This window comes from Lissotriton helveticus, chromosome 3_1, assembly GCF_964261635.1.
Source record: "Lissotriton helveticus chromosome 3_1, aLisHel1.1, whole genome shotgun sequence".
In the NCBI taxonomy this organism is placed as follows: domain Eukaryota; kingdom Metazoa; phylum Chordata; class Amphibia; order Caudata; family Salamandridae; genus Lissotriton; species Lissotriton helveticus.
This window is the reverse complement of record NC_136061.1, coordinates 1278340053-1278349785: the sequence shown is the minus strand read 5'-3', so window position 1 is coordinate 1278349785 and position 9733 is coordinate 1278340053.

Below are 9733 nucleotides of genomic sequence, written 5' to 3'. Positions count from 1 at the left end.
GGAACAGTCCAGTCCGAACTACCAAGCCATGTCTTTCCCAGACCGGAATCAAGCATCCAAGGACCGGTTTCTGGCTATCAGCCTTCATCAGCCTGGATAGCTTGACTCCAGTGGTGTGGAGAGCCTGGGACTCACGTCTGAGCATCCCCAGCCCACTAGGGGTGAAAATCGCAAAAAACACAGTTGATGGACAGAATGTAGAACAATGTCATACATTCACCCCAGTACAAGGATCTGGGCCTAAATCCATCGTTTTCTTGCACTCCACACCACCCTGGGTTAGACACTGGCTATATGCAAATCAGCTCTGACCCTGTTCCAACATGGGAACAGTCCAGTCCGAACTACCAAGCCATGTCTTTCCCAGACCGGAATCAAGCATCCAAGGACCGGTTTCTGGCTATCAGCCTTCATCAGCCTGGATAGCTTGACTCCAGTGGTGTGGAGAGCCTGGGACTCACGTCTGAGCATCCTCAGCCCACTCGAGGAGAAAATTGCAAAAAACACAGTTGGTGGACAGAATGTAGAACAATGTCATACATTCACCCCAGTACAAGGATCTGGGCCTAAATCCATCGTTGTTTTGCACTCCACACCACCCTGGGTTAGACACTGGCTATATGCAAATCAGCTCTGACCCTGTTCCAACATGGGAACAGTCCAGTCCGAACTACCAAGCCATGTCTTTCCCAGACCGAAATCAAGCATCCAAGGACCGGTTTCTGGCTATCAGCCTTTATCAGCCTGGATAGCTTGACTCCGGTGCTGTGGAGAGCTTGGGACTCACGTCTGAGCATCCCCAGCTCAGTCGGGGTGAAAATTGCAAAAAACACAGTTGATGAACAGAATGTAGAACAATGTCATACATTCACCCCAGTACGAGGATCTGGGCCTCAATCCATCATTTTTTTGCACTCCACACCACCCTGGGTTAGACACTGGCTATATGCAAATCAGCTCTGACCCTGTGCCTCATGGGAACAGTCCAGTCCGAACTACCAAGCCATGTCTTTCCCAGACCGAAATCAAGCATCCAAGGACCGGTTTCTGGCTATCAGCCTTCATCAGCCTGGATAGCTTGACTCCAGTGGTGTGGAGAGCCTGGGACTCACGTCTGAGCATCCCAAGCCCACTCGAGGTGAAAATTGCAAAAAACACAGTTGATGGACAGAATGTAGAACAATGTCATACATTCACCCCAGTACAAGGATCTGGGCCTAAATCCATCGTTTTCTTGCACTCCACACCACCCTGGGTTAGACACTGGCTATATGCAAATCAGCTCTGACCCTGTTCCAACATGGGAACAGTCCAGTCCGAACTACCAAGCCATGTCTTTCCCAGACCGGAATCAAGCATCCAAGGACCGGTTTCTGGCTATCAGCCTTCATCAGCCAGGATAGCTTGACTCCGGTGGTGTGGAGAGCTTGGGACTCACGTCTGAGCATCCCCAGCTCACTCGGGGTGAAAATTGCAAAAAACACAGTTGATGAACAGAATGTAGAACAATGTCATACATTCACCCCAGTACAAGGATCTGGGCCTAAATCCATCATTTGTTTGCACTCCACACCACCCTGGGTTAGACACTGGCTATATGCAAATCAGCTCTGACCCTGTGCCTCATGGGAACAGTGCAGTCCGAACTACCAAGCCATGTCTTTCCCAGACCGAAATCAAGCATCCAAGGACCGGTTTCTGGCTATCAGCCTTTATCAGCCTGGATAGCTTGACTCCAGTGGTGTGGAGAGCCTGGGACTCACGTCTTAGCATCCCCAGCCCACTCGGGGTGAAAATTGCAAAAAACACAGTTGATGGACAGAATGTAGAACAATGTCATACATTCACCCACGACCAAGGATCTGGGCCTAAATCCATCGTTTTTTTGCACTCCACACAACCCTGGGTTAGACACTGGCTATATGCAAATCAGCTCTGACCCTGTGCCTCATGGGAACAGTCCAGTCCGAACTACCAAGCCATGTCTTTCCCAGACCGGAATCAAGCATCCAAGGACCGGTTTCTGGCTATCAGCCTTCATCAGCCTGGATAGCTTGACTCCAGTGGTGTGGAGAGCCTGGGACTCACGTCTGAGCATCCCCAGCCCACTCGAGGTGAAAATTGCAAAAAACATAGTTGATGGACAGAATGTAGAACAATGTCATACATTCACCCCAGTACAAGGATCTGGGCCTAAATCCATCGTTTTTTTGCACTCCACACCACCCTGGGTTAGACACTGGCTATATGCAAATCAGCTCTGACCCTGTTCCAACATGGGAACAGTCCAGTCCGAACTACCAAGCCATGTCTTTCCCAGACCGAAATCAAGCATCCAAGGACCGGTTTCTGGCTATCAGCCTTTATCAGCCTGGATAGCTTGACTCCGGTGCTGTGGAGAGCTTGGGACTCACGTCTGAGCATCCCCAGCTCACTCGGGGTGAAAATTGCAAAAAACACAGTTGATGAACAGAATGTAGAACAATGTCATACATTCACCCCAGTACGAGGATCTGGGCCTCAATCCATCATTTTTTTGCACTCCACACCACCCTGGGTTAGACACTGGCTATATGCAAATCAGCTCTGACCCTGTGCCTCATGGGAACAGTCCAGTCCGAACTACCAAGCCATGTCTTTCCCAGACCGAAATCAAGCATCCAAGGACCGGTTTCTGGCTATCAGCCTTCATCAGCCTGGATAGCTTGACTCCAGTGGTGTGGAGAGCCTGGGACTCACGTCTGAGCATCCCCAGCCCACTCGAGGTGAAAATTGCAAAAAACACAGTTGATGGACAGAATGTAGAACAATGTCATACATTCACCCCAGTACAAGGATCTGGGCCTAAATCCATCGTTTTCTTGCACTCCACACCACCCTGGGTTAGACACTGGCTATATGCAAATCAGCTCTGACCCTGTTCCAACATGGGAACAGTCCAGTCCGAACTACCAAGCCATGTCTTTCCCAGACCGGAATCAAGCATCCAAGGACCGGTTTCTGGCTATCAGCCTTCATCAGCCAGGATAGCTTGACTCCGGTGGTGTGGAGAGCTTGGGACTCACGTCTGAGCATCCCCAGCTCACTCGGGGTGAAAATTGCAAAAAACACAGTTGATGAACAGAATGTAGAACAATGTCATACATTCACCCCAGTACAAGGATCTGGGCCTAAATCCATCATTTGTTTGCACTCCACACCACCCTGGGTTAGACACTGGCTATATGCAAATCAGCTCTGACCCTGTGCCTCATGGGAACAGTGCAGTCCGAACTACCAAGCCATGTCTTTCCCAGACCGAAATCAAGCATCCAAGGACCGGTTTCTGGCTATCAGCCTTTATCAGCCTGGATAGCTTGACTCCAGTGGTGTGGAGAGCCTGGGACTCACGTCTTAGCATCCCCAGCCCACTCGGGGTGAAAATTGCAAAAAACACAGTTGATGGACAGAATGTAGAACAATGTCATACATTCACCCACGACCAAGGATCTGGGCCTAAATCCATCGTTTTTTTGCACTCCACACAACCCTGGGTTAGACACTGGCTATATGCAAATCAGCTCTGACCCTGTGCCTCATGGGAACAGTCCAGTCCGAACTACCAAGCCATGTCTTTCCCAGACCGGAATCAAGCATCCAAGGACCGGTTTCTGGCTATCAGCCTTCATCAGCCTGGATAGCTTGACTCCAGTGGTGTGGAGAGCCTGGGACTCACGTCTGAGCATCCCCAGCCCACTCGAGGTGAAAATTGCAAAAAACATAGTTGATGGACAGAATGTAGAACAATGTCATACATTCACCCCAGTACAAGGATCTGGGCCTAAATCCATCGTTTTTTTGCACTCCACACCACCCTGGGTTAGACACTGGCTATATGCAAATCAGCTCTGACCCTGTGCCTCATGGGAACAGTCCAGTCCGAACTACCAAGCCATGTCTTTCCCAGACCGGAATCAAGCATCCAAGTGCCGGTTTCTGGCTATCAGCCTTCATCAGCCTGGATAGCTTGACTCCAGTGGTGTGGAGAGCCTGGGACTCACGTCTGAGCATCCCCAGCTCACTCGGGGTGAAAATTGCAAAAAACACAGTTGATGGACAGAATGTAGAACAATGTCATACATTCACCCCAGTACAAGGATCTGGGCCTAAATCCATCACTTTTTTGCACTCCACACCACCCTGGGTTAGCCACTGGCTATATGCAAATCAGCTCTGACCCTGTGCCTCATGGGAACAGTCCAGTCCGAACTACCAAGCCATGTCTTCCCAGACCGAAATCAAGCATCCAAGGACCAGTTTCTGGCTATCAGCCTTCATCAGCCTGGATAGCTTGACTCCAGTGGTGTGGAGAGCCTGGGACTCACGTGTGAGCATCCCCAGCCCACTCGAGGTGAAAATTGCAAAAAACACAGTTGATGGACAGAATGTAGAACAATGTCATACATTCACCCCAGTACAAGGATCTGGGCCTAAATCCATCGTTTTCTTGCACTCCACACCACCCTGGGTTAGACACTGGCTATATGCAAATCAGCTCTGACCCTGTTCCAACATGGGAACAGTCCAGTCCGAACTACCAAGCCATGTCTTTCCCAGACCGGAATCAAGCATCCAAGGACCGGTTTCTGGCTATCAGCCTTCATCAGCCAGGATAGCTTGACTCCGGTGGTGTGGAGAGCTTGGGACTCACGTCTGAGCATCCCCAGCTCACTCGGGGTGAAAATTGCAAAAAACACAGTTGATGAACAGAATGTAGAACAATGTCATACATTCACCCCAGTACAAGGATCTGGGCCTAAATCCATCATTTGTTTGCACTCCACACCACCCTGGGTTAGACACTGGCTATATGCAAATCAGCTCTGACCCTGTGCCTCATGGGAACAGTGCAGTCCGAACTACCAAGCCATGTCTTTCCCAGACCGAAATCAAGCATCCAAGGACCGGTTTCTGGCTATCAGCCTTTATCAGCCTGGATAGCTTGACTCCAGTGGTGTGGAGAGCCTGGGACTCACGTCTTAGCATCCCCAGCCCACTCGGGGTGAAAATTGCAAAAAACACAGTTGATGGACAGAATGTAGAACAATGTCATACATTCACCCACGACCAAGGATCTGGGCCTAAATCCATCGTTTTTTTGCACTCCACACAACCCTGGGTTAGACACTGGCTATATGCAAATCAGCTCTGACCCTGTGCCTCATGGGAACAGTCCAGTCCGAACTACCAAGCCATGTCTTTCCCAGACCGGAATCAAGCATCCAAGGACCGGTTTCTGGCTATCAGCCTTCATCAGCCTGGATAGCTTGACTCCAGTGGTGTGGAGAGCCTGGGACTCACGTCTGAGCATCCCCAGCCCACTCGAGGTGAAAATTGCAAAAAACATAGTTGATGGACAGAATGTAGAACAATGTCATACATTCACCCCAGTACAAGGATCTGGGCCTAAATCCATCGTTTTTTTGCACTCCACACCACCCTGGGTTAGACACTGGCTATATGCAAATCAGCTCTGACCCTGTGCCTCATGGGAACAGTCCAGTCCGAACTACCAAGCCATGTCTTTCCCAGACCGGAATCAAGCATCCAAGTGCCGGTTTCTGGCTATCAGCCTTCATCAGCCTGGATAGCTTGACTCCAGTGGTGTGGAGAGCCTGGGACTCACGTCTGAGCATCCCCAGCTCACTCGGGGTGAAAATTGCAAAAAACACAGTTGATGGACAGAATGTAGAACAATGTCATACATTCACCCCAGTACAAGGATCTGGGCCTAAATCCATCACTTTTTTGCACTCCACACCACCCTGGGTTAGCCACTGGCTATATGCAAATCAGCTCTGACCCTGTGCCTCATGGGAACAGTCCAGTCCGAACTACCAAGCCATGTCTTCCCAGACCGAAATCAAGCATCCAAGGACCAGTTTCTGGCTATCAGCCTTCATCAGCCTGGATAGCTTGACTCCAGTGGTGTGGAGAGCCTGGGACTCACGTGTGAGCATCCCCAGCCCACTCGGGGTGAAAATTGCAAAAAACACAGTTGATGGACAGAATGTAGAACAATGTCATACATTCACCCCAGTACAAGGATCTGGGCATAAATCCATCTTTTTTTGCATTCCACACCACCCTGGGTTAGACACTGGCTATATGCAAATCAGCTCTGACCCTGTGCCTCATGGGAACAGTGCAGTCCGAACTACCAAGCCATGTCTTTCCCAGACCAGAATCAAACATCCAAGGACCGGTTTCTGGCTATCAGCCTTCATCAGCCTGGATAGCTTGACTCCAGTGGTGTGGAGAGCCTGGGACTCACGTCTGAGCATCCCCAGCCCACTCGGGGTGAAAATTGCAAAAAACACAGTTGATGGACAGAATGTAGAACAATGTCATACATTCACCCCAGTACAAGGATCTGGGCCTAAATCCATCGTTTTTTTGCTCTCCACACCACCCTGGGTTAGACACTGGCTATATGCAAATCAGCTCTGACCCTGTGCCTCATGGGAACAGTCCAGTCCGAACTACCAAGCCATGTCTTTCCCAGACCGGAATCAAGCATCCAAGGACCGGTTTCTGGCTATCAGCCTTCATTAGCCTGGATAGCTTGACTCCAGTGGTGTGGAGAGCCTGGGACTCACGTCTGAGCATCCTCAGCCACTCGAGGAGAAAATTGCAAAAAACACAGTTGGTGGACAGAATGTAGAACAATGTCATACATTCACCCCAGTACAAGGATCTGGGCCTAATTCCATCGTTTTCTTGCACTCCACACCACCCTGGGTTAGACACTGGCTATATGCAAATCAGCTCTGACCCTGTTCCAACATGGGAACAGTCCAGTCCGAACTACCAAGCCATGTCTTTCCCAGACCGGAATCAAGCATCCAAGGACCGGTTTCTGGCTATCAGCCTTCATCAGCCTGGATAGCTTGACTCCGGTGGTGTGGAGAGCTTGGGACTCATGTCTGAGCATCCCCAGCTCACTCGGGGTGAAAATTGCAAAAAACACAGTTGATGGACAGAATGTAGAACAATGTCATACATTCATCCCAGTACAAGGATCTGGGCCTAAATCCATCACTTTTTTGCACTCCACACCACCCTGGGTTAGACACTGGCTATATGCAAATCAGCTCTGACCCTGTGCCTCATGGGAACAGTCCAGTCCAAACTACCAAGCCATGTCTTCCCAGACCGAAATCAAGCATCCAAGGACCGGTTTCTGGCTATCAGCCTTCATCAGCCTTGATAGCGTGACTCCAGTGGTGTGGAGAGCCTGGGACTCACGTGTGAGCAACCCCAAGCCCACTCGGGGTGAAAATTGCAAAAAACACAGTTGATGGACAGAATGTAGAACAATGTCATACATTCACCCCAGTACAAGGATCTGGGCCTCAATCCATCATTTTTTTGCTCTCCACACCACCCTGGGTTAGACACTGGCTATATGCAAATCAGCTCTGACCCTGTTCCAACATGGGAACAGTCCAGTCCGAACTACCAAGCCATGTCTTTCCCAGACCGGAATCAAGCATCCAATGACCGGTTTCTGGCTATCAGCCTTCATCAGCCTGGATAGCTTGACTTCGGTGGTGTGGAGAGCTTGGGACTCACGTCTGAGCATCCCCAGCTCACTCGGGGTGAAAATTGCAAAAAACACAGTTGATGGACAGAATGTAGAACAATGTCATACATTCACCCCAGTACAAGGATCTGGGCCTAAATCCATCATTTTTTCGCACTTCACACCTCCCTGGGTTAGACACTGGCTATATGCAAATCAGCTCTGACCCTGTGTCTCATGGGAACAGTCCAGTTCGAACTACCAAGCCATGTCTTTCCCAGACCGAAATCAAGCATCCAAGGACCAGTTTCTGGCTATCAGCCTTTATCAGCCTGGATAGCTTGACTCCAGTGGTGTGGAGAGCCTGGGACTCACGTCTCAGCATCCCCAGCCCACTCGGGGTCAAAATTGCAAAAAACACAGTTGATGGACAGAATGTAGAACAATGTCATACATTCACCCAAGTACAAGGATCTGGGCCTAAATCTATCGCTTTTTTGCACTCCACACAACCCTGGGTTAGACACTGGCTATATGCAAATCAGCTCTGACCCTGTGCCTCATGGGAACAGTCCAGTCCGAACTACCAAGCCATGTCTTTCCCAGACCGGAATCAAGCATCCAAGGACCGGTTTCTGGCTATCAGCCTTCATCAGCCTGGATAGCTTGACTCCAGTGGTGTGGAGAGCCTGGGACTCACGTCTGAGCAACCCCAAGCCCACTTGGGGTGAAAATCGCAAAAAACACAGTTGATGGACAGAATGTAGAACAATGTCATACATTCATCCCAGTACAAGGATCTGGGCCTAAATCCATCACTTTTTTGCACTCCACACCACCCTGGGTTAGACACTGGCTATATGCAAATCAGCTCTGACCCTGTGCCTCATGGGAACAGTCCAGTCCGAACTACCAAGCCATGTCTTCCCAGACCGAAATCAAGCATCCAAGGACCGGTTTCTGGCTATCAGCCTTCATCAGCCTTGATAGCGTGACTCCAGTGGTGTGGAGAGCCTGGGACTCACGTGTGAGCAACCCCAAGCCCACTCGGGGTGAAAATTGCAAAAAACACAGTTGATGGACAGAATGTAGAACAATGTCATACATTCACCCCAGTACAAGGATCTGGGCCTAAATCCATCGTTTTTTTGCTCTCCACACCACCCTGGGTTAGACACTGGCTATATGCAAATCAGCTCTGACCCTATGCCTCATGGGAACAGTCCAGTCCGAACTACCAAGCCATGTCTTTCCCAGACCGGAATCAAGCATCCAAGGACCGGTTTCTGGCTATCAGCCTGGATAGCTTGACTCCAGTGGTGTGGAAAGCCTGGGACTCACGTCTGAGCATCCCCAGCCCACTCGAGGTGAAAATTGCAAAAAACACAGTTGATGGACAGAATGTAGAACAATGTCATACATTCACCCCAGTACAAGGATCTGGGCCTAAATCCATTGTTTTCTTGCACTCCACACCACCCTGGGTTAGACACTGGCTATATGCAAATCAGCTCTGACCCTGTTCCAACATGGGAACAGTCCAGTCCGAACTACCAAGCCATGTCTTTCCCAGACCGGAATCAAGCATCCAAGGACCGGTTTCTGGCTATCAGCCTTCATCAGCCTGGATAGCTTGACTCCGGTGGTGTGGAGAGCTTGGGACTCACGTCTGAGCATCCCCAGCTCACTCGGGGTGAAAATTGCAAAAAACACAGTTGATGGACAGAATGTAGAACAATGTCATACATTCACCCCAGTACAAGGATCTGGGCCTAAATCCATCGTTTTCTTGCACTCCACACCACCCTGGGTTAGACACTGGCTATATGCAAATCAGCTCTGACCCTGTTCCAACATGGGAACAGTCCAGTCCGAACTACCAAGCCATGTCTTTCCCAGACCGGAATCAAGCATCCAAGGACCGGTTTCTGGCTATCAGCCTTCATCAGCCTGGATAGCTTGACTCCGGTGGTGTGGAGAGCTTGGGACTCACGTCTGAGCATCCCCAGCTCACTCGGGGTGAAAATTGCAAAATCACAGTTGATGAACAGAATGTAGAACAATGTCATACATTCACCCCAGTACAAGGATCTGGGCCTAAATCCATCATTTTTTTGCACTCCACACCACCCTGGGTTAGACACTGGCTTTATGCAAATCAGCTCTGAC